At 38.9% G+C, this 22611-nt stretch overlaps 20 non-coding genes across 20 annotated transcripts; all 20 read right to left on the bottom strand.

Annotated features, from left to right (window-relative positions):
* Window positions 1–342: 342 nt before the first annotated feature.
* Window positions 343–414, bottom strand: TRNAE-CUC (transfer RNA glutamic acid (anticodon CUC)). Its single transcript has one exon. It is a non-coding gene; the product is annotated as a tRNA-Glu (tRNA).
* An 863-nt stretch (window positions 415–1277) lies between these two features.
* Window positions 1278–1349, bottom strand: TRNAE-CUC (transfer RNA glutamic acid (anticodon CUC)). The gene has a single exon. It is a non-coding gene; the product is annotated as a tRNA-Glu (tRNA).
* Window positions 1350–3151: 1802 nt separating this feature from the next.
* On the bottom strand, window positions 3152–3223 carry TRNAE-CUC (transfer RNA glutamic acid (anticodon CUC)). The gene has a single exon. It is a non-coding gene; the product is annotated as a tRNA-Glu (tRNA).
* A 1801-nt stretch (window positions 3224–5024) lies between these two features.
* TRNAE-CUC (transfer RNA glutamic acid (anticodon CUC)) lies at window positions 5025–5096 on the bottom strand. Its single transcript has one exon. It is a non-coding gene; the product is annotated as a tRNA-Glu (tRNA).
* Window positions 5097–5965: 869 nt separating this feature from the next.
* On the bottom strand, window positions 5966–6037 carry TRNAE-CUC (transfer RNA glutamic acid (anticodon CUC)). The gene has a single exon. It is a non-coding gene; the product is annotated as a tRNA-Glu (tRNA).
* An 870-nt stretch (window positions 6038–6907) lies between these two features.
* Window positions 6908–6979, bottom strand: TRNAE-CUC (transfer RNA glutamic acid (anticodon CUC)). Its single transcript has one exon. It is a non-coding gene; the product is annotated as a tRNA-Glu (tRNA).
* An 861-nt stretch (window positions 6980–7840) lies between these two features.
* On the bottom strand, window positions 7841–7912 carry TRNAE-CUC (transfer RNA glutamic acid (anticodon CUC)). The gene has a single exon. It is a non-coding gene; the product is annotated as a tRNA-Glu (tRNA).
* An 870-nt stretch (window positions 7913–8782) lies between these two features.
* Window positions 8783–8854, bottom strand: TRNAE-CUC (transfer RNA glutamic acid (anticodon CUC)). Its single transcript has one exon. It is a non-coding gene; the product is annotated as a tRNA-Glu (tRNA).
* Window positions 8855–9716: 862 nt separating this feature from the next.
* On the bottom strand, window positions 9717–9788 carry TRNAE-CUC (transfer RNA glutamic acid (anticodon CUC)). The gene has a single exon. It is a non-coding gene; the product is annotated as a tRNA-Glu (tRNA).
* An 867-nt stretch (window positions 9789–10655) lies between these two features.
* TRNAE-CUC (transfer RNA glutamic acid (anticodon CUC)) lies at window positions 10656–10727 on the bottom strand. Its single transcript has one exon. It is a non-coding gene; the product is annotated as a tRNA-Glu (tRNA).
* An 868-nt stretch (window positions 10728–11595) lies between these two features.
* Window positions 11596–11667, bottom strand: TRNAE-CUC (transfer RNA glutamic acid (anticodon CUC)). The gene has a single exon. It is a non-coding gene; the product is annotated as a tRNA-Glu (tRNA).
* Window positions 11668–12528: 861 nt separating this feature from the next.
* Window positions 12529–12600, bottom strand: TRNAE-CUC (transfer RNA glutamic acid (anticodon CUC)). Its single transcript has one exon. It is a non-coding gene; the product is annotated as a tRNA-Glu (tRNA).
* Window positions 12601–13467: 867 nt separating this feature from the next.
* On the bottom strand, window positions 13468–13539 carry TRNAE-CUC (transfer RNA glutamic acid (anticodon CUC)). Its single transcript has one exon. It is a non-coding gene; the product is annotated as a tRNA-Glu (tRNA).
* An 867-nt stretch (window positions 13540–14406) lies between these two features.
* On the bottom strand, window positions 14407–14478 carry TRNAE-CUC (transfer RNA glutamic acid (anticodon CUC)). Its single transcript has one exon. It is a non-coding gene; the product is annotated as a tRNA-Glu (tRNA).
* Window positions 14479–15346: 868 nt separating this feature from the next.
* On the bottom strand, window positions 15347–15418 carry TRNAE-CUC (transfer RNA glutamic acid (anticodon CUC)). Its single transcript has one exon. It is a non-coding gene; the product is annotated as a tRNA-Glu (tRNA).
* Window positions 15419–16277: 859 nt separating this feature from the next.
* Window positions 16278–16349, bottom strand: TRNAE-CUC (transfer RNA glutamic acid (anticodon CUC)). The gene has a single exon. It is a non-coding gene; the product is annotated as a tRNA-Glu (tRNA).
* An 866-nt stretch (window positions 16350–17215) lies between these two features.
* On the bottom strand, window positions 17216–17287 carry TRNAE-CUC (transfer RNA glutamic acid (anticodon CUC)). The gene has a single exon. It is a non-coding gene; the product is annotated as a tRNA-Glu (tRNA).
* An 867-nt stretch (window positions 17288–18154) lies between these two features.
* TRNAE-CUC (transfer RNA glutamic acid (anticodon CUC)) lies at window positions 18155–18226 on the bottom strand. Its single transcript has one exon. It is a non-coding gene; the product is annotated as a tRNA-Glu (tRNA).
* Window positions 18227–19087: 861 nt separating this feature from the next.
* TRNAE-CUC (transfer RNA glutamic acid (anticodon CUC)) lies at window positions 19088–19159 on the bottom strand. Its single transcript has one exon. It is a non-coding gene; the product is annotated as a tRNA-Glu (tRNA).
* Window positions 19160–20026: 867 nt separating this feature from the next.
* On the bottom strand, window positions 20027–20098 carry TRNAE-CUC (transfer RNA glutamic acid (anticodon CUC)). The gene has a single exon. It is a non-coding gene; the product is annotated as a tRNA-Glu (tRNA).
* Between the last annotated feature and the right edge of the window lie 2513 nt (window positions 20099–22611).

Below are 22611 nucleotides of genomic sequence, written 5' to 3'. Positions count from 1 at the left end.
TCCACAGAGTTGCAGAAAACATATAGGGTTTTAAAAAAAAAAAAAAAAAAAAAAAAAAAGAGTGTTGCCTTCACTAAAAAGCTGTTTTTCATTTTAGTAGTTGAATCCTGCCTCATTTGAGCTGGAGTTAACAGGTCAATTCAATATACTGAAGATTGTAAGTTTTTTCCTCAGACGGTATGTAGTTTACTCATTATCTTTCGCAGGAGAGCCTAGAAACTTTACCATTCAGTTCCAAAATTCTATGGATAAGTAAGGAAATTTTAGGTCAAATGACAGGCCACAATGGCCAACCAATTGCGTCGGCCTTTGAATGTCGAAACAAGCACAGAAAAATTTGCATTCCCATACCGGGAGTCGAACCCGGGCCGCCTGGGTGAGAACCAGGAATCCTAACCGCTAGACCATATGGGAAATGTTGTGCTGTGTAGTCGATGATGTGGAAAAAAAGAACTTTATTTCTTTGAGTAAGCAACTTCTGCACGTTTGCAACAGAAGCTTTCCTTGTTAGCACAATAGGTGGCGCGTCAATCTCAAACTCTTAAGGTCATGATTGTGATCCTCACATGTGGCACTTTTCTTTGGAGATTTTGTCTCCATCTTGTCTAGAGAGCCACATTTGTTTCCACTGAGTACCAAAAATCAACAATAATATATCGAGGGGTTTGAGTCTCTTGACACCAAGAATTTGGAAGTCGAAGGTAAGAATGATTTCCGATATGAGCTCAAATGGCTTTTTGTGCAACAGAATGGAATGAATAGCTAAAAGCTCTTGTGGTCAGCATTTTTCGCTGCAAAGAGCAATTTTAATCTAAACTAACTTTGTCTGCAAGGTATGTGTCGACCTTTGAATGCAGGAACTATTGCAGAAAAAAGTGGCACTCCCCTATCAGGAATTGAACCAGTAAACTAAGAAAACTGCTTGCTAATTAATATGGGATATTCCACAGAGTTGCAGAAAACATATAGGGTTTTTTTAAAAAAAAAAAAAAAAGAGTGTTGCCTTCACTAAAAAGCTGTTTTTCATTTTAGTAGTTGAATCCTGCCTCATTTGAGCTGGAGTTAACAGGTCAATTCAATATACTGAAGATTGTAAGTTTTTTCCTCAGACGGTATGTAGTTTACTCATTATCTTTCGCAGGAGAGCCTAGAAACTTTACCATTCAGTTCCAAAATTCTATGGATAAGTAAGGAAATTCTAGGTCAAATGACAGGCCACAATGGCCAACCAATTGCGTCGGCCTTTGAATGTCGAAACAAGCACAGAAAAATTTGCATTCCCATACCGGGAGTCGAACCCGGGCCGCCTGGGTGAGAACCAGGAATCCTAACCGCTAGACCATATGGGAAATGTTGTGCTGTGTAGTCGATGATGTGGAAAAAAAGAACTTTATTTCTTTGAGTAAGCAACTTCTGCACGTTTGCAACAGAAGCTTTCCTTGTTAGCACAATAGGTGGCGCGTCAATCTCAAACTCTTAAGGTCATGATTGTGATCCTCACATGTGGCCCTTTTCTTTGGAGATTTTGTCTCCATCTTGTCTAGAGAGCCACATTTGTTTCCACTGAGTACCAAAAATCAACAATAATATATTGAGGGGTTTGAGTCTCTTGACACCAAGTATTTGGAAGTCGAAGGTAAGAATGATTTCCGATATGAGCTCAAATGGCTTTTTGTGCAAAAGAATGGAATGAATGGCTAAAAGCTCTTGTGGTCAGCATTTTTTGCTGCAAAGAGCAATTTTAATCTAAACTAACTTTGTCTGCAAGGTATGTGTCGACCTTTGAATGCAGGAACTATTGCAGAAAAAAGTGGCACTCCCCTATCAGGAATTGAACCAGTAAACTAAGAAAACTGCTTGCTAATTAATATGGGATATTCCACAGAGTTGCAGAAAACATATAGGGTTTTAAAAAAAAAAAAAAAAAAAAAAAAAGAGTGTTGCCTTCACTAAAAAGCTGTTTTTCATTTTAGTAGTTGAATCCTGCCTCATTTGAGCTGGAGTTAACAGGTCAATTCAATATACTGAAGATTGTAAGTTTTTTCCTCAGACGGTATGTAGTTTACTCATTATCTTTCGCAGGAGAGCCTAGAAACTTTACCATTCAGTTCCAAAATTCTATGGATAAGTAAGGAAATTTTAGGTCAAATGACAGGCCACAATGGCCAACCAATTGCGTCGGCCTTTGAATGTCGAAACAAGCACAGAAAAATTTGCATTTCCATACCGGGAGTCGAACCCGGGCCGCCTGGGTGAGAACCAGGAATCCTAACCGCTAGACCATATGGGAAATGTTGTGCTGTGTAGTCGATGATGTGGAAAAAAAGAACTTTATTTCTTTGAGTAAGCAACTTCTGCACGTTTGCAACAGAAGCTTTCCTTGTTAGCACAATAGGTGGCGCGTCAATCTCAAACTCTTAAGGTCATGATTGTGATCCTCACATGTGGCACTTTTCTTTGGAGATTTTGTCTCCATCTTGTCTAGAGAGCCACATTTGTTTCCACTGAGTACCAAAAATCAACAATAATATATCGAGGGGTTTGAGTCTCTTGACACCAAGAATTTGGAAGTCGAAGGTAAGAATGATTTCCGATATGAGCTCAAATGGCTTTTTGTGCAACAGAATGGAATGAATAGCTAAAAGCTCTTGTGGTCAGCATTTTTCGCTGCAAAGAGCAATTTTAATCTAAACTAACTTTGTCTGCAAGGTATGTGTCGACCTTTGAATGCAGGAACTATTGCAGAAAAAAGTGGCACTCCCCTATCAGGAATTGAACCAGTAAACTAAGAAAACTGCTTGCTTATTAATATGGGATATTCCACAGAGTTGCAGAAAACATATAGGGTTTTTAAAAAAAAAAAAAAAAGAGTGTTGCCTTCACTAAAAAGCTGTTTTTCATTTTAGTAGTTGAATCCTGCCTCATTTGAGCTGGAGTTAACAGGTCAATTCAATATACTGAAGATTGTAAGTTTTTTCCTCAGACGGTATGTAGTTTACTCATTATCTTTCGCAGGAGAGCCTAGAAACTTTACCATTCAGTTCCAAAATTCTATGGATAAGTAAGGAAATTTTAGGTCAAATGACAGGCCACAATGGCCAACCAATTGCGTCGGCCTTTGAATGTCGAAACAAGCACAGAAAAATTTGCATTCCCATACCGGGAGTCGAACCCGGGCCGCCTGGGTGAGAACCAGGAATCCTAACCGCTAGACCATATGGGAAATGTTGTGCTGTGTAGTCGATGATGTGGAAAAAAAGAACTTTATTTCTTTGAGTAAGCAACTTCTGCACGTTTGCAACAGAAGCTTTCCTTGTTAGCACAATAGGTGGCGCGTCAATCTCAAACTCTTAAGGTCATGATTGTGATCCTCACATGTGGCCCTTTTCTTTGGAGATTTTGTCTCCATCTTGTCTAGAGAGCCACATTTGTTTCCACTGAGTACCAAAAATCAACAATAATATATTGAGGGGTTTGAGTCTCTTGACACCAAGTATTTGGAAGTCGAAGGTAAGAATGATTTCCGATATGAGCTCAAATGGCTTTTTGTGCAAAAGAATGGAAAGAATGGCTAAAAGCTCTTGTGGTCAGCATTTTTCGCTGCAAAGAGCAATTTTAATCTAAACTAACTTTGTCTGCAAGGTATGTGTCGACCTTTGAATGCAGGAACTATTGCAGAAAAAAATGGCACTCCCCTATCAGGAATTGAACCAGTAAACTAAGAAAACTGCTTGCTAATTAATATGGGATATTCCACAGAGTTGCAGAAAACATATAGGGTTTTAAAAAAAAAAAAAAAAAAAAAAAGAGTGTTGCCTTCACTAAAAAGCTGTTTTTCATTTTAGTAGTTGAATCCTGCCTCATTTGAGCTGGAGTTAACAGGTCAATTCAATATACTGAAGATTGTAAGTTTTTTCCTCAGACGGTATGTAGTTTACTCATTATCTTTCGCAGGAGAGCCTAGAAACTTTACCATTCAGTTCCAATATTCTATGGATAAGTAAGGAAATTTTAGGTCAAATGACAGGCCACAATGGCCAACCAATTGCGTCGGCCTTTGAATGTCGAAACAAGCACAGAAAAATTTGCATTCCCATACCGGGAGTCGAATCCGGGCCGCCTGGGTGAGAACCAGGAATCCTAACCGCTAGACCATATGGGAAATGTTGTGCTGTGTAGTCGATGATGTGGAAAAAAAGAACTTTATTTCTTTGAGTAAGCAACTTCTGCACGTTTGCAACAGAAGCTTTCCTTGTTAGCACAATAGGTGGCGCGTCAATCTCAAACTCTTAAGGTCATGATTGTGATCCTCACATGTGGCACTTTTCTTTGGAGATTTTGTCTCCATCTTGTCTAGAGAGCCACATTTGTTTCCACTGAGTACCAAAAATCAACAATAATATATTGAGGGGTTTGAGTCTCTTGACACCAAGTATTTGGAAGTCGAAGGTAAGAATGATTTCCGATATGAGCTCAAATGGCTTTTTGTGCAAAAGAATGGAATGAATGGCTAAAAGCTCTTGTGGTCAGCATTTTTCGCTGCAAAGAGCAATTTTAATCTAAACTAACTTTGTCTGCAAGGTATGTGTCGACCTTTGAATGCAGGAACTATTGCAGAAAAAAGTGGCACTCCCCTATCAGGAATTGAACCAGTAAACTAAGAAAACTGCTTGCTAATTAATATGGGATATTCCACAGAGTTGCAGAAAACATATAGGGTTTTAAAAAAAAAAAAAAAAAAGAGTGTTGCCTTCACTAAAAAGCTGTTTTTCATTTTAGTAGTTGAATCCTGCCTCATTTGAGCTGGAGTTAACAGGTCAATTCAATATACTGAAGATTGTAAGTTTTTTCCTCAGACGGTATGTAGTTTACTCATTATCTTTCGCAGGAGAGCCTAGAAACTTTACCATTCAGTTCCAATATTCTATGGATAAGTAAGGAAATTTTAGGTCAAATGACAGGCCACAATGGCCAACCAATTGCGTCGGCCTTTGAATGTCGAAACAAGCACAGAAAAATTTGCATTCCCATACCGGGAGTCGAACCCGGGCCGCCTGGGTGAGAACCAGGAATCCTAACCGCTAGACCATATGGGAAATGTTGTGCTGTGTAGTCGATGATGTGGAAAAAAAGAACTTTATTTCTTTGAGTAAGCAACTTCTGCACGTTTGCAACAGAAGCTTTCCTTGTTAGCACAATAGGTGGCGCGTCAATCTCAAACTCTTAAGGTCATGATTGTGATCCTCACATGTGGCACTTTTCTTTGGAGATTTTGTCTCCATCTTGTCTAGAGAGCCACATTTGTTTCCACTGAGTACCAAAATCAACAATAATATATTGAGGGGTTTGAGTCTCTTGACACCAAGTATTTGGAAGTCGAAGGTAAGAATGATTTCCGATATGAGCTCAAATGGCTTTTTGTGCAAAAGAATGGAATGAATGTCTAAAAGCTCTTGTGGTCAGCATTTTTCGCTGCAAAGAGCAATTTTAATCTAAACTAACTTTTTCTGCAAGGTATGTGTCGACCTTTGAATGCAGGAACTATTGCAGAAAAAAGTGGCAGTCCCCTATCAGGAATTGAACCAGTAAACTAAGAAAACTGCTTGCTAATTAATATGGGATATTCCACAGAGTTGCAGAAAACATATAGGGTTTTAAAAAAAAAAAAAAAAAAAAAAAAAAGAGTGTTGCCTTCACTAAAAAGCTGTTTTTCATTTTAGTAGTTGAATCCTGCCTCATTTGAGCTGGAGTTAACAGGTCAATTCAATATACTGAAGATTGTAAGTTTTTTCCTCAGACGGTATGTAGTTTACTCATTATCTTTCGCAGGAGAGCCTAGAAACTTTACCATTCAGTTCCAATATTCTATGGATAAGTAAGGAAATTTTAGGTCAAATGACAGGCCACAATGGCCAACCAATTGCGTCGGCCTTTGAATGTCGAAACAAGCACAGAAAAATTTGCATTCCCATACCGGGAGTCGAACCCGGGCCGCCTGGGTGAGAACCAGGAATCCTAACCGCTAGACCATATGGGAAATGTTGTGCTGTGTAGTCGATGATGTGGAAAAAAAGAACTTTATTTCTTTGAGTAAGCAACTTCTGCACGTTTGCAACAGAAGCTTTCCTTGTTAGCACAATAGGTGGCGCGTCAATCTCAAACTCTTAAGGTCATGATTGTGATCCTCACATGTGGCACTTTTCTTTGGAGATTTTGTCTCCATCTTGTCTAGAGAGCCACATTTGTTTCCACTGAGTACCAAAAATCAACAATAATATATTGAGGGGTTTGAGTCTCTTGACACCAAGTATTTGGAAGTCGAAGGTAAGAATGATTTCCGATATGAGCTCAAATGGCTTTTTGTGCAAAAGAATGGAATGAATGGCTAAAAGCTCTTGTGGTCAGCATTTTTCGCTGCAAAGAGCAATTTTAATCTAAACTAACTTTGTCTGCAAGGTATGTGTCGACCTTTGAATGCAGGAACTATTGCAGAAAAAAGTGGCACTCCCCTATCAGGAATTGAACCAGTAAACTAAGAAAACTGCTTGCTAATTAATATGGGATATTCCACAGAGTTGCAGAAAACATATAGGGTTTTAAAAAAAAAAAAAAAAAAAAAAAAAAGAGTGTTGCCTTCACTAAAAAGCTGTTTTTCATTTTAGTAGTTGAATCCTGCCTCATTTGAGCTGGAGTTAACAGGTCAATTCAATATACTGAAGATTGTAAGTTTTTTCCTCAGACGGTATGTAGTTTACTCATTATCTTTCGCAGGAGAGCCTAGAAACTTTACCATTCAGTTCCAATATTCTATGGATAAGTAAGGAAATTTTAGGTCAAATGACAGGCCACAATGGCCAACCAATTGCGTCGGCCTTTGAATGTCGAAACAAGCACAGAAAAATTTGCATTCCCATACCGGGAGTCGAACCCGGGCCGCCTGGGTGAGAACCAGGAATCCTAACCGCTAGACCATATGGGAAATGTTGTGCTGTGTAGTCGATGATGTGGAAAAAAAGAACTTTATTTCTTTGAGTAAGCAACTTCTGCACGTTTGCAACAGAAGCTTTCCTTGTTAGCACAATAGGTGGCGCGTCAATCTCAAACTCTTAAGGTCATGATTGTGATCCTCACATGTGGCACTTTTCTTTGGAGATTTTGTCTCCATCTTGTCTAGAGAGCCACATTTGTTTCCACTGAGTACCAAAAATCAAAAATAATATATTGGGGGGTTTGAGTCTCTTGACACCAAGTATTTGGAAGTCGAAGGTAAGAATGATTTCCGATATGAGCTCAAATGGCTTTTTGTGCAAAAGAATGGAATGAATGGCTAAAAGCTCTTGTGGTCAGCATTTTTCGCTGCAAAGAGCAATTTTAATCTAAACTAACTTTGTCTGCAAGGTATGTGTCGACCTTTGAATGCAGGAACTATTGCAGAAAAAAGTGGCACTCCCCTATCAGGAATTGAACCAGTAAACTAAGAAAACTGCTTGCTAATTAATATGGGATATTCCACAGAGTTGCAGAAAACATATAGGGTTTTTTAAAAAAAAAAAAAAAGAGTGTTGCCTTCACTAAAAAGCTGTTTTTCATTTTAGTAGTTGAATCCTGCCTCATTTGAGCTGGAGTTAACAGGTCAATTCAATATACTGAAGATTGTAAGTTTTTTCCTCAGACGGTATGTAGTTTACTCATTATCTTTCGCAGGAGAGCCTAGAAACTTTACCATTCAGTTCCAAAATTCTATGGATAAGTAAGGAAATTTTAGGTCAAATGACAGGCCACAATGGCCAACCAATTGCGTCGGCCTTTGAATGTCGAAACAAGCACAGAAAAATTTGCATTCCCATACCGGGAGTCGAACCCGGGCCGCCTGGGTGAGAACCAGGAATCCTAACCGCTAGACCATATGGGAAATGTTGTGCTGTGTAGTCGATGATGTGGAAAAAAAGAACTTTATTTCTTTGAGTAAGCAACTTCTGCACGTTTGCAACAGAAGCTTTCCTTGTTAGCACAATAGGTGGCGCGTCAATCTCAAACTCTTAAGGTCATGATTGTGATCCTCACATGTGGCACTTTTCTTTGGAGATTTTGTCTCCATCTTGTCTAGAGAGCCACATTTGTTTCCACTGAGTACCAAAAATCAACAATAATATATTGAGGGGTTTGAGTCTCTTGACACCAAGTATTTGGAAGTCGAAGGTAAGAATGATTTCCGATATGAGCTCAAATGGCTTTTTGTGCAAAAGAATGGAATGAATGGCTAAAAGCTCTTGTGGTCAGCATTTTTCGCTGCAAAGAGCAATTTTAATCTAAACTAACTTTGTCTGCAAGGTATGTGTCGACCTTTGAATGCAGGAACTATTGCAGAAAAAAGTGGCACTTCCCTATCAGGAATTGAACCAGTAAACTAAGAAAACTGCTTGCTAATTAATATGGGATATTCCACAGAGTTGCAGAAAACATATAGGGTTTTAAAAAAAAAAAAAAAAAAAAAAAAAAGAGTGTTGCCTTCACTAAAAAGCTGTTTTTCATTTTAGTAGTTGAATCCTGCCTCATTTGAGCTGGAGTTAACAGGTCAATTCAATATACTGAAGATTGTAAGTTTTTTCCTCAGACGGTATGTAGTTTACTCATTATCTTTGGCAGGAGAGCCTAGAAACTTTACCATTCAGTTCCAATATTCTATGGATAAGTAAGGAAATTTTAGGTCAAATGACAGGCCACAATGGCCAACCAATTGCGTCGGCCTTTGAATGTCGAAACAAGCACAGAAAAATTTGCATTCCCATACCGGGAGTCGAACCCGGGCCGCCTGGGTGAGAACCAGGAATCCTAACCGCTAGACCATATGGGAAATGTTGTGCTGTGTAGTCGATGATGTGGAAAAAAAGAACTTTATTTCTTTGAGTAAGCAACTTCTGCACGTTTGCAACAGAAGCTTTCCTTGTTAGCACAATAGGTGGCGCGTCAATCTCAAACTCTTAAGGTCATGATTGTGATCCTCACATGTGGCACTTTTCTTTGGAGATTTTGTCTCCATCTTGTCTAGAGAGCCACATTTGTTTCCACTGAGTACCAAAAATCAAAAATAATATATTGGGGGGTTTGAGTCTCTTGACACCAAGTATTTGGAAGTCGAAGGTAAGAATGATTTCCGATATGAGCTCAAATGGCTTTTTGTGCAAAAGAATGGAATGAATGGCTAAAAGCTCTTGTGGTCAGCATTTTTCGCTGCAAAGAGCAATTTTAATCTAAACTAACTTTGTCTGCAAGGTATGTGTCGACCTTTGAATGCAGGAACTATTGCAGAAAAAAGTGGCACTCCCCTATCAGGAATTGAACCAGTAAACTAAGAAAACTGCTTGCTAATTAATATGGGATATTCCACAGAGTTGCAGAAAACATATAGGGTTTTTTAAAAAAAAAAAAAAAAGAGTGTTGCCTTCACTAAAAAGCTGTTTTTCATTTTAGTAGTTGAATCCTGCCTCATTTGAGCTGGAGTTAACAGGTCAATTCAATATACTGAAGATTGTAAGTTTTTTCCTCAGACGGTATGTAGTTTACTCATTATCTTTCGCAGGAGAGCCTAGAAACTTTACCATTCAGTTCCAAAATTCTATGGATAAGTAAGGAAATTTTAGGTCAAATGACAGGCCACAATGGCCAACCAATTGCGTCGGCCTTTGAATGTCGAAACAAGCACAGAAAAATTTGCATTCCCATACCGGGAGTCGAACCCGGGCCGCCTGGGTGAGAACCAGGAATCCTAACCGCTAGACCATATGGGAAATGTTGTGCTGTGTAGTCGATGATGTGGAAAAAAAGAACTTTATTTCTTTGAGTAAGCAACTTCTGCACGTTTGCAACAGAAGCTTTCCTTGTTAGCACAATAGGTGGCGCGTCAATCTCAAACTCTTAAGGTCATGATTGTGATCCTCACATGTGGCACTTTTCTTTGGAGATTTTGTCTCCATCTTGTCTAGAGAGCCACATTTGTTTCCACTGAGTACCAAAAATCAACAATAATATATTGAGGGGTTTGAGTCTCTTGACACCAAGTATTTGGAAGTCGAAGGTAAGAATGATTTCCGATATGAGCTCAAATGGCTTTTTGTGCAAAAGAATGGAATGAATGGCTAAAAGCTCTTGTGGTCAGCATTTTTCGCTGCAAAGAGCAATTTTAATCTAAACTAACTTTGTCTGCAAGGTATGTGTCGATCTTTGAATGCAGGAACTATTGCAGAAAAAAGTGGCACTCCCCTATCAGGAATTGAACCAGTAAACTAAGAAAACTGCTTGCTAATTAATATGGGATATTCCACAGAGTTGCAGAAAACATATAGGGTTTTAAAAAAAAAAAAAAAAAAAAAAAGAGTGTTGCCTTCACTAAAAAGCTGTTTTTCATTTTAGTAGTTGAATCCTGCCTCATTTGAGCTGGAGTTAACAGGTCAATTCAATATACTGAAGATTGTAAGTTTTTTCCTCAGACGGTATGTAGTTTAGTCATTATCTTTCGCAGGAGAGCCTAGAAACTTTACCATTCAGTTCCAATATTCTATGGATAAGTAAGGAAATTTTAGGTCAAATGACAGGCCACAATGGCCAACCAATTGCGTCGGCCTTTGAATGTCGAAACAAGCACAGAAAAATTTGCATTCCCATACCGGGAGTCGAACCCGGGCCGCCTGGGTGAGAACCAGGAATCCTAACCGCTAGACCATATGGGAAATGTTGTGCTGTGTAGTCGATGATGTGGAAAAAAAGAACTTTATTTCTTTGAGTAAGCAACTTCTGCACGTTTGCAACAGAAGCTTTCCTTGTTAGCACAATAGGTGGCGCGTCAATCTCAAACTCTTAAGGTCATGATTGTGATCCTCACATGTGGCACTTTTCTTTGGAGATTTTGTCTCCATCTTGTCTAGAGAGCCACATTTGTTTCCACTGAGTACCAAAAATCAAAAATAATATATTGGGGGGTTTGAGTCTCTTGACACCAAGTATTTGGAAGTCGAAGGTAAGAATGATTTCCGATATGAGCTCAAATGGCTTTTTGTGCAAAAGAATGGAATGAATGGCTAAAAGCTCTTGTGGTCAGCATTTTTCGCTGCAAAGAGCAATTTTAATCTAAACTAACTTTGTCTGCAAGGTATGTGTCGACCTTTGAATGCAGGAACTATTGCAGAAAAAAGTGGCACTCCCCTATCAGGAATTGAACCAGTAAACTAAGAAAACTGCTTGCTAATTAATATGGGATATTCCACAGAGTTGCAGAAAACATATAGGGTTTTAAAAAAAAAAAAAAAAAAAAAAAAGAGTGTTGCCTTCACTAAAAAGCTGTTTTTCATTTTAGTAGTTGAATCCTGCCTCATTTGAGCTGGAGTTAACAGGTCAATTCAATATACTGAAGATTGTAAGTTTTTTCCTCAGACGGTATGTAGTTTAGTCATTATCTTTCGCAGGAGAGCCTAGAAACTTTACCATTCAGTTCCAATATTCTATGGATAAGTAAGGAAATTTTAGGTCAAATGACAGGCCACAATGGCCAACCAATTGCGTCGGCCTTTGAATGTCGAAACAAGCACAGAAAAATTTGCATTCCCATACCGGGAGTCGAACCCGGGCCGCCTGGGTGAGAACCAGGAATCCTAACCGCTAGACCATATGGGAAATGTTGTGCTGTGTAGTCGATGATGTGGAAAAAAAGAACTTTATTTCTTTGAGTAAGCAACTTCTGCACGTTTGCAACAGAAGCTTTCCTTGTTAGCACAATAGGTGGCGCGTCAATCTCAAACTCTTAAGGTCATGATTGTGATCCTCACATGTGGCACTTTTCTTTGGAGATTTTGTCTCCATCTTGTCTAGAGAGCCACATTTGTTTCCACTGAGTACCAAAAATCAAAAATAATATATTGGGGGGTTTGAGTCTCTTGACACCAAGTATTTGGAAGTCGAAGGTAAGAATGATTTCCGATATGAGCTCAAATGGCTTTTTGTGCAAAAGAATGGAATGAATGGCTAAAAGCTCTTGTGGTCAGCATTTTTCGCTGCAAAGAGCAATTTTAATCTAAACTAACTTTGTCTGCAAGGTATGTGTCGACCTTTGAATGCAGGAACTATTGCAGAAAAAAGTGGCACTCCCCTATCAGGAATTGAACCAGTAAACTAAGAAAACTGCTTGCTAATTAATATGGGATATTCCACAGAGTTGCAGAAAACATATAGGGTTTTAAAAAAAAAAAAAAAAAGAGTGTTGCCTTCACTAAAAAGCTGTTTTTCATTTTAGTAGTTGAATCCTGCCTCATTTGAGCTGGAGTTAACAGGTCAATTCAATATACTGAAGATTGTAAGTTTTTTCCTCAGACGGTATGTAGTTTACTCATTATCTTTCGCAGGAGAGCCTAGAAACTTTACCATTCAGTTCCAAAATTCTATGGATAAGTAAGGAAATTTTAGGTCAAATGACAGGCCACAATGGCCAACCAATTGCGTCGGCCTTTGAATGTCGAAACAAGCACAGAAAAATTTGCATTCCCATACCGGGAGTCGAACCCGGGCCGCCTGGGTGAGAACCAGGAATCCTAACCGCTAGACCATATGGGAAATGTTGTGCTGTGTAGTCGATGATGTGGAAAAAAAGAACTTTATTTCTTTGAGTAAGCAACTTCTGCACGTTTGCAACAGAAGCTTTCCTTGTTAGCACAATAGGTGGCGCGTCAATCTCAAACTCTTAAGGTCATGATTGTGATCCTCACATGTGGCACTTTTCTTTGGAGATTTTGTCTCCATCTTGTCTAGAGAGCCACATTTGTTTCCACTGAGTACCAAAAATCAACAATAATATATCGAGGGGTTTGAGTCTCTTGACACCAAGAATTTGGAAGTCGAAGGTAAGAATGATTTCCGATATGAGCTCAAATGGCTTTTTGTGCAAAAGAATGGAATGAATGGCTAAAAGCTCTTGTGGTCAGCATTTTTCGCTGCAAAGAGCAATTTTAATCTAAACTAACTTTGTCTGCAAGGTATGTGTCGATCTTTGAATGCAGGAACTATTGCAGAAAAAAGTGGCACTCCCCTATCAGGAATTGAACCAGTAAACTAAGAAAACTGCTTGCTAATTAATATGGGATATTCCACAGAGTTGCAGAAAACATATAGGGTTTTAAAAAAAAAAAAAAAAAAAAAAAGAGTGTTGCCTTCACTAAAAAGCTGTTTTTCATTTTAGTAGTTGAATCCTGCCTCATTTGAGCTGGAGTTAACAGGTCAATTCAATATACTGAAGATTGTAAGTTTTTTCCTCAGACGGTATGTAGTTTACTCATTATCTTTCGCAGGAGAGCCTAGAAACTTTACCATTCAGTTCCAATATTCTATGGATAAGTAAGGAAATTTTAGGTCAAATGACAGGCCACAATGGCCAACCAATTGCGTCGGCCTTTGAATGTCGAAACAAGCACAGAAAAATTTGCATTCCCATACCGGGAGTCGAACCCGGGCCGCCTGGGTGAGAACCAGGAATCCTAACCGCTAGACCATATGGGAAATGTTGTGCTGTGTAGTCGATGATGTGGAAAAAAAGAACTTTATTTCTTTGAGTAAGCAACTTCTGCACGTTTGCAACAGAAGCTTTCCTTGTTAGCACAATAGGTGGCGCGTCAATCTCAAACTCTTAAGGTCATGATTGTGATCCTCACATGTGGCACTTTTCTTTGGAGATTTTGTCTCCATCTTGTCTAGAGAGCCACATTTGTTTCCACTGAGTACCAAAAATCAAAAATAATATATTGGGGGGTTTGAGTCTCTTGACACCAAGTATTTGGAAGTCGAAGGTAAGAATGATTTCCGATATGAGCTCAAATGGCTTTTTGTGCAAAAGAATGGAATGAATGGCTAAAAGCTCTTGTGGTCAGCATTTTTCGCTGCAAAGAGCAATTTTAATCTAAACTAACTTTGTCTGCAAGGTATGTGTCGACCTTTGAATGCAGGAACTATTGCAGAAAAAAGTGGCACTCCCCTATCAGGAATTGAACCAGTAAACTAAGAAAACTGCTTGCTAATTAATATGGGATATTCCACAGAGTTGCAGAAAACATATAGGGTTTTAAAAAAAAAAAAAAAAAAAAAAAGAGTGTTGCCTTCACTAAAAAGCTGTTTTTCCTTTTAGTAGTTGAATCCTGCCTCATTTGAGCTGGAGTTAACAGGTCAATTCAATATACTGAAGATTGTAAGTTTTTTCCTCAGACGGTATGTAGTTTACTCATTATCTTTCGCAGGAGAGCCTAGAAACTTTACCATTCAGTTCCTATATTCTATGGATAAGTAAGGAAATTTTAGGTCAAATGACAGGCCACAATGGCCAACCAATTGCGTCGGCCTTTGAATGTCGAAACAAGCACAGAAAAATTTGCATTCCCATACCGGGAGTCGAACCCGGGCCGCCTGGGTGAGAACCAGGAATCCTAACCACTAGACCATATGGGAAATGTTGTGCTGTGTAGTCGATGATGTGGAAAAAAAGAACTTTATTTCTTTGAGTAAGCAACTTCTGCACGTTTGCAACAGAAGCTTTCCTTGTTAGCACAATAGGTGGCGCGTCAATCTCAAACTCTTAAGGTCATGATTGTGATCCTCACATGTGGCACTTTTCTTTGGAGATTTTGTCTCCATCTTGTCTAGAGAGCCACATTTGTTTCCACTGAGTACCAAAAATCAACAATAATATATTGAGGGGTTTGAGTCTCTTGACACCAAGTATTTGGAAGTCGAAGGTAAGAATGATTTCCGATATGAGCTCAAATGGCTTTTTGTGCAAAAGAATGGAATGAATGGCTAAAAGCTCTTGTGGTCAGCATTTTTCGCTGCAAAGAGCAATTTTAATCTAAACTAACTTTGTCTGCAAGGTATGTGTCGACCTTTGAATGCAGGAACTATTGCAGAAAAAAGTGGCACTCCCCTATCAGGAATTGAACCAGTAAACTAAGAAAACTGCTTGCTAATTAATATGGGATATTCCACAGAGTTGCAGAAAACATATAGGGTTTAAAAAAAAAAAAAAAAAAAAAAAAAGAGTGTTGCCTTCACTAAAAAGCTGTTTTTCATTTTAGTAGTTGAATCCTGCCTCATTTGAGCTGGAGTTAACAGGTCAATTCAATATACTGAAGATTGTAAGTTTTTTCCTCAGACGGTATGTAGTTTACTCATTATCTTTCGCAGGAGAGCCTAGAAACTTTACCATTCAGTTCCAATATTCTATGGATAAGTAAGGAAATTTTAGGTCAAATGACAGGCCACAATGGCCAACCAATTGCGTCGGCCTTTGAATGTCGAAACAAGCACAGAAAAATTTGCATTCCCATACCGGGAGTCGAACCCGGGCCGCCTGGGTGAGAACCAGGAATCCTAACCGCTAGACCATATGGGAAATGTTGTGCTGTGTAGTCGATGATGTGGAAAAAAAGAACTTTATTTCTTTGAGTAAGCAACTTCTGCACGTTTGCAACAGAAGCTTTCCTTGTTAGCACAATAGGTGGCGCGTCAATCTCAAACTCTTAAGGTCATGATTGTGATCCTCACATGTGGCACTTTTCTTTGGAGATTTTGTCTCCATCTTGTCTAGAGAGCCACATTTGTTTCCACTGAGTACCAAAAATCAAAAATAATATATTGGGGGGTTTGAGTCTCTTGACACCAAGTATTTGGAAGTCGAAGGTAAGAATGATTTCCGATATGAGCTCAAATGGCTTTTTGTGCAAAAGAATGGAATGAATGGCTAAAAGCTCTTGTGGTCAGCATTTTTCGCTGCAAAGAGCAATTTTAATCTAAACTAACTTTGTCTGCAAGGTATGTGTCGACCTTTGAATGCAGGAACTATTGCAGAAAAAAGTGGCACTCCCCTATCAGGAATTGAACCAGTAAACTAAGAAAACTGCTTGCTAATTAATATGGGATATTCCACAGAGTTGCAGAAAACATATAGGGTTTAAAAAAAAAAAAAAAAGAGTGTTGCCTTCACTAAAAAGCTGTTTTTCATTTTAGTAGTTGAATCCTGCCTCATTTGAGCTGGAGTTAACAGGTCAATTCAATATACTGAAGATTGTAAGTTTTTTCCTCAGACGGTATGTAGTTTACTCATTATCTTTCGCAGGAGAGCCTAGAAACTTTACCATTCAGTTCCAAAATTCTATGGATAAGTAAGGAAATTTTAGGTCAAATGACAGGCCACAATGGCCAACCAATTGCGTCGGCCTTTGAATGTCGAAACAAGCACAGAAAAATTTGCATTCCCATACCGGGAGTCGAACCCGGGCCGCCTGGGTGAGAACCAGGAATCCTAACCGCTAGACCATATGGGAAATGTTGTGCTGTGTAGTCGATGATGTGGAAAAAAAGAACTTTATTTCTTTGAGTAAGCAACTTCTGCACGTTTGCAACAGAAGCTTTCCTTGTTAGCACAATAGGTGGCGCGTCAATCTCAAACTCTTAAGGTCATGATTGTGATCCTCACATGTGGCACTTTTCTTTGGAGATTTTGTCTCCATCTTGTCTAGAGAGCCACATTTGTTTCCACTGAGTACCAAAAATCAACAATAATATATCGAGGGGTTTGAGTCTCTTGACACCAAGAATTTGGAAGTCGAAGGTAAGAATGATTTCCGATATGAGCTCAAATGGCTTTTTGTGCAACAGAATGGAATGAATAGCTAAAAGCTCTTGTGGTCAGCATTTTTCGCTGCAAAGAGCAATTTTAATCTAAACTAACTTTGTCTGCAAGGTATGTGTCGACCTTTGAATGCAGGAACTATTGCAGAAAAAAGTGGCACTCCCCTATCAGGAATTGAACCAGTAAACTAAGAAAACTGCTTGCTAATTAATATGGGATATTCCACAGAGTTGCAGAAAACATATAGGGTTTTAAAAAAAAAAAAAAAAAAAAAAGAGTGTTGCCTTCACTAAAAAGCTGTTTTTCCTTTTAGTAGTTGAATCCTGCCTCATTTGAGCTGGAGTTAACAGGTCAATTCAATATACTGAAGATTGTAAGTTTTTTCCTCAGACGGTATGTAGTTTACTCATTATCTTTCGCAGGAGAGCCTAGAAACTTTACCATTCAGTTCCTATATTCTATGGATAAGTAAGGAAATTTTAGGTCAAATGACAGGCCACAATGGCCAACCAATTGCGTCGGCCTTTGAATGTCGAAACAAGCACAGAAAAATTTGCATTCCCATACCGGGAGTCGAACCCGGGCCGCCTGGGTGAGAACCAGGAATCCTAACCGCTAGACCATATGGGAAATGTTGTGCTGTGTAGTCGATGATGTGGAAAAAAAGAACTTTATTTCTTTGAGTAAGCAACTTCTGCACGTTTGCAACAGAAGCTTTCCTTGTTAGCACAATAGGTGGCGCGTCAATCTCAAACTCTTAAGGTCATGATTGTGATCCTCACATGTGGCACTTTTCTTTGGAGATTTTGTCTCCATCTTGTCTAGAGAGCCACATTTGTTTCCACTGAGTACCAAAAATCAACAATAATATATTGAGGGGTTTGAGTCTCTTGACACCAAGTATTTGGAAGTCGAAGGTAAGAATGATTTCCGATATGAGCTCAAATGGCTTTTTGTGCAAAAGAATGGAATGAATGGCTAAAAGCTCTTGTGGTCAGCATTTTTCGCTGCAAAGAGCAATTTTAATCTAAACTAACTTTGTCTGCAAGGTATGTGTCGACCTTTGAATGCAGGAACTATTGCAGAAAAAAGTGGCACTCCCCTATCAGGAATTGAACCAGTAAACTAAGAAAACTGCTTGCTAATTAATATGGGATATTCCACAGAGTTGCAGAAAACATATAGGGTTTTAAAAAAAAAAAAAAAAAAAAAAAGAGTGTTGCCTTCACTAAAAAGCTGTTTTTCATTTTAGTAGTTGAATCCTGCCTCATTTGAGCTGGAGTTAACAGGTCAATTCAATATACTGAAGATTGTAAGTTTTTTCCTCAGACGGTATGTAGTTTACTCATTATCTTTCGCAGGAGAGCCTAGAAACTTTACCATTCAGTTCCAATATTCTATGGATAAGTAAGGAAATTTTAGGTCAAATGACAGGCCACAATGGCCAACCAATTGCGTCGGCCTTTGAATGTCGAAACAAGCACAGAAAAATTTGCATTCCCATACCGGGAGTCGAACCCGGGCCGCCTGGGTGAGAACCAGGAATCCTAACCGCTAGACCATATGGGAAATGTTGTGCTGTGTAGTCGATGATGTGGAAAAAAAGAACTTTATTTCTTTGAGTAAGCAACTTCTGCACGTTTGCAACAGAAGCTTTCCTTGTTAGCACAATAGGTGGAGCGTCAATCTCAAACTCTTAAGGTCATGATTGTGATCCTCACATGTGGCACTTTTCTTTGGAGATTTTGTCTCCATCTTGTCTAGAGAGCCACATTTGTTTCCACTGAGTACCAAAAATCAAAAATAATATATTGGGGGGTTTGAGTCTCTTGACACCAAGTATTTGGAAGTCGAAGGTAAGAATGATTTCCGATATGAGCTCAAATGGCTTTTTGTGCAAAAGAATGGAATGAATGGCTAAAAGCTCTTGTGGTCAGCATTTTTCGCTGCAAAGAGCAATTTTAATCTAAACTAACTTTGTCTGCAAGGTATGTGTCGACCTTTGAATGCAGGAACTATTGCAGAAAAAAGTGGCACTCCCCTATCAGGAATTGAACCAGTAAACTAAGAAAACTGCTTGCTAATTAATATGGGATATTCCACAGAGTTGCAGAAAACATATAGGGTTTAAAAAAAAAAAAAAAAAAGAGTGTTGCCTTCACTAAAAAGCTGTTTTTCATTTTAGTAGTTGAATCCTGCCTCATTTGAGCTGGAGTTAACAGGTCAATTCAATATACTGAAGATTGTAAGTTTTTTCCTCAGACGGTATGTAGTTTACTCATTATCTTTCGCAGGAGAGCCTAGAAACTTTACCATTCAGTTCCAAAATTCTATGGATAAGTAAGGAAATTTTAGGTCAAATGACAGGCCACAATGGCCAACCAATTGCGTCGGCCTTTGAATGTCGAAACAAGCACAGAAAAATTTGCATTCCCATACCGGGAGTCGAACCCGGGCCGCCTGGGTGAGAACCAGGAATCCTAACCGCTAGACCATATGGGAAATGTTGTGCTGTGTAGTCGATGATGTGGAAAAAAAGAACTTTATTTCTTTGAGTAAGCAACTTCTGCACGTTTGCAACAGAAGCTTTCCTTGTTAGCACAATAGGTGGCGCGTCAATCTCAAACTCTTAAGGTCATGATTGTGATCCTCACATGTGGCACTTTTCTTTGGAGATTTTGTCTCCATCTTGTCTAGAGAGCCACATTTGTTTCCACTGAGTACCAAAAATCAACAATAATATATCGAGGGGTTTGAGTCTCTTGACACCAAGAATTTGGAAGTCGAAGGTAAGAATGATTTCCGATATGAGCTCAAATGGCTTTTTGTGCAACAGAATGGAATGAATAGCTAAAAGCTCTTGTGGTCAGCATTTTTCGCTGCAAAGAGCAATTTTAATCTAAACTAACTTTGTCTGCAAGGTATGTGTCGACCTTTGAATGCAGGAACTATTGCAGAAAAAAGTGGCACTCCCCTATCAGGAATTGAACCAGTAAACTAAGAAAACTGCTTGCTAATTAATATGGGATATTCCACAGAGTTGCAGAAAACATATAGGGTTTTAAAAAAAAAAAAAAAAAAAAAAAGAGTGTTGCCTTCACTAAAAAGCTGTTTTTCCTTTTAGTAGTTGAATCCTGCCTCATTTGAGCTGGAGTTAACAGGTCAATTCAATATACTGAAGATTGTAAGTTTTTTCCTCAGACGGTATGTAGTTTACTCATTATCTTTCGCAGGAGAGCCTAGAAACTTTACCATTCAGTTCCTATATTCTATGGATAAGTAAGGAAATTTTAGGTCAAATGACAGGCCACAATGGCCAACCAATTGCGTCGGCCTTTGAATGTCGAAACAAGCACAGAAAAATTTGCATTCCCATACCGGGAGTCGAACCCGGGCCGCCTGGGTGAGAACCAGGAATCCTAACCGCTAGACCATATGGGAAATGTTGTGCTGTGTAGTCGATGATGTGGAAAAAAAGAACTTTATTTCTTTGAGTAAGCAACTTCTGCACGTTTGCAACAGAAGCTTTCCTTGTTAGCACAATAGGTGGCGCGTCAATCTCAAACTCTTAAGGTCATGATTGTGATCCTCACATGTGGCACTTTTCTTTGGAGATTTTGTCTCCATCTTGTCTAGAGAGCCACATTTGTTTCCACTGAGTACCAAAAATCAACAATAATATATTGAGGGGTTTGAGTCTCTTGACACCAAGTATTTGGAAGTCGAAGGTAAGAATGATTTCCGATATGAGCTCAAATGGCTTTTTGTGCAAAAGAATGGAATGAATGGCTAAAAGCTCTTGTGGTCAGCATTTTTCGCTGCAAAGAGCAATTTTAATCTAAACTAACTTTGTCTGCAAGGTATGTGTCGACCTTTGAATGCAGGAACTATTGCAGAAAAAAGTGGCAGTCCCCTATCAGGAATTGAACCAGTAAACTAAGGAAACTGCTTGCTAATTAATATGAGATATTCCACAGAGTTGCAGAAAACATATAGGGTTTTAAAAAAAAAAAAAAAAAAAAAAAGAGTGTTGCCTTCACTAAAAAGCTGTTTTTCATTTTAGTAGTTGAATCCTGCCTCATTTGAGCTGGAGTTAACAGGTCAATTCAATATACTGAAGATTGTAAGTTTTTTCCTCAGACGGTATGTAGTTTACTCATTATCTTTCGCAGGAGAGCCTAGAAACTTTACCATTCAGTTCCAAAATTCTATGGATAAGTAAGGAAATTTTAGGTCAAATGACAGGCCACAATGGCCAACCAATTGCGTCGGCCTTTGAATGTCGAAACAAGCACAGAAAAATTTGCATTCCCATACCGGGAGTCGAACCCGGGCCGCCTGGGTGAGAACCAGGAATCCTAACCGCTAGACCATATGGGAAATGTTGTGCTGTGTAGTCGATGATGTGGAAAAAAAGAACTTTATTTCTTTGAGTAAGCAACTTCTGCACGTTTGCAACAGAAGCTTTCCTTGTTAGCACAATAGGTGGCGCGTCAATCTCAAACTCTTAAGGTCATGATTGTGATCCTCACATGTGGCACTTTTCTTTGGAGATTTTGTCTCCATCTTGTCTAGAGAGCCACATTTGTTTCCACTGAGTACCAAAAATCAACAATAATATATTGAGGGGTTTGAGTCTCTTGACACCAAGTATTTGGAAGTCGAAGGTAAGAATGATTTCCGATATGAGCTCAAATGGCTTTTTGTGCAAAAGAATGGAATGAATGGCTAAAAGCTCTTGTGGTCAGCATTTTTCGCTGCAAAGAGCAATTTTAATCTAAACTAACTTTGTCTGCAAGGTATGTGTCGACCTTTGAATGCAGGAACTATTGCAGAAAAAAGTGGCAGTCCCCTATCAGGAATTGAACCAGTAAACTAAGGAAACTGCTTGCTAATTAATATGAGATATTCCACAGAGTTGCAGAAAACATATAGGGTTTTAAAAAAAAAAAAAAAAAAAAAAAGAGTGTTGCCTTCACTAAAAAGCTGTTTTTCCTTTTAGTAGTTGAATCCTGCCTCATTTGAGCTGGAGTTAACAGGTCAATTCAATATACTGAAGATTGTAAGTTTTTTCCTCAGACGGTATGTAGTTTACTCATTATCTTTCGCAGGAGAGCCTAGAAACTTTACCATTCAGTTCCTATATTCTATGGATAAGTAAGGAAATTTTAGGTCAAATGACAGGCCACAATGGCCAACCAATTGCGTCGGCCTTTGAATGTCGAAACAAGCACAGAAAAATTTGCATTCCCATACCGGGAGTCGAACCCGGGCCGCCTGGGTGAGAACCAGGAATCCTAACCGCTAGACCATATGGGAAATGTTGTGCTGTGTAGTCGATGATGTGGAAAAAAAGAACTTTATTTCTTTGAGTAAGCAACTTCTGCACGTTTGCAACAGAAGCTTTCCTTGTTAGCACAATAGGTGGCGCGTCAATCTCAAACTCTTAAGGTCATGATTGTGATCCTCACATGTGGCACTTTTCTTTGGAGATTTTGTCTCCATCTTGTCTAGAGAGCCACATTTGTTTCCACTGAGTACCAAAAATCAACAATAATATATTGAGGGGTTTGAGTCTCTTGACACCAAGTATTTGGAAGTCGAAGGTAAGAATGATTTCCGATATGAGCTCAAATGGCTTTTTGTGCAAAAGAATGGAATGAATGGCTAAAAGCTCTTGTGGTCAGCATTTTTCGCTGCAAAGAGCAATTTTAATCTAAACTAACTTTGTCTGCAAGGTATGTGTCGACCTTTGAATGCAGGAACTATTGCAGAAAAAAGTGGCACTCCCCTATCAGGAATTGAACCAGTAAACTAAGAAAACTGCTTGCTAATTAATATGGGATATTCCACAGAGTTGCAGAAAACATATAGGGTTTTAAAAAAAAAAAAAAAAAAAAAAAAGAGTGTTGCCTTCACTAAAAAGCTGTTTTTCATTTTAGTAGTTGAATCCT

Source organism: Anomaloglossus baeobatrachus, chromosome 4, assembly GCF_048569485.1.
Source record: "Anomaloglossus baeobatrachus isolate aAnoBae1 chromosome 4, aAnoBae1.hap1, whole genome shotgun sequence".
Classification (NCBI taxonomy): domain Eukaryota; kingdom Metazoa; phylum Chordata; class Amphibia; order Anura; family Aromobatidae; genus Anomaloglossus; species Anomaloglossus baeobatrachus.
The sequence above is the reverse complement of the archived record's forward strand: the minus strand, read 5'-3'. Positions and strand labels throughout refer to the sequence as shown.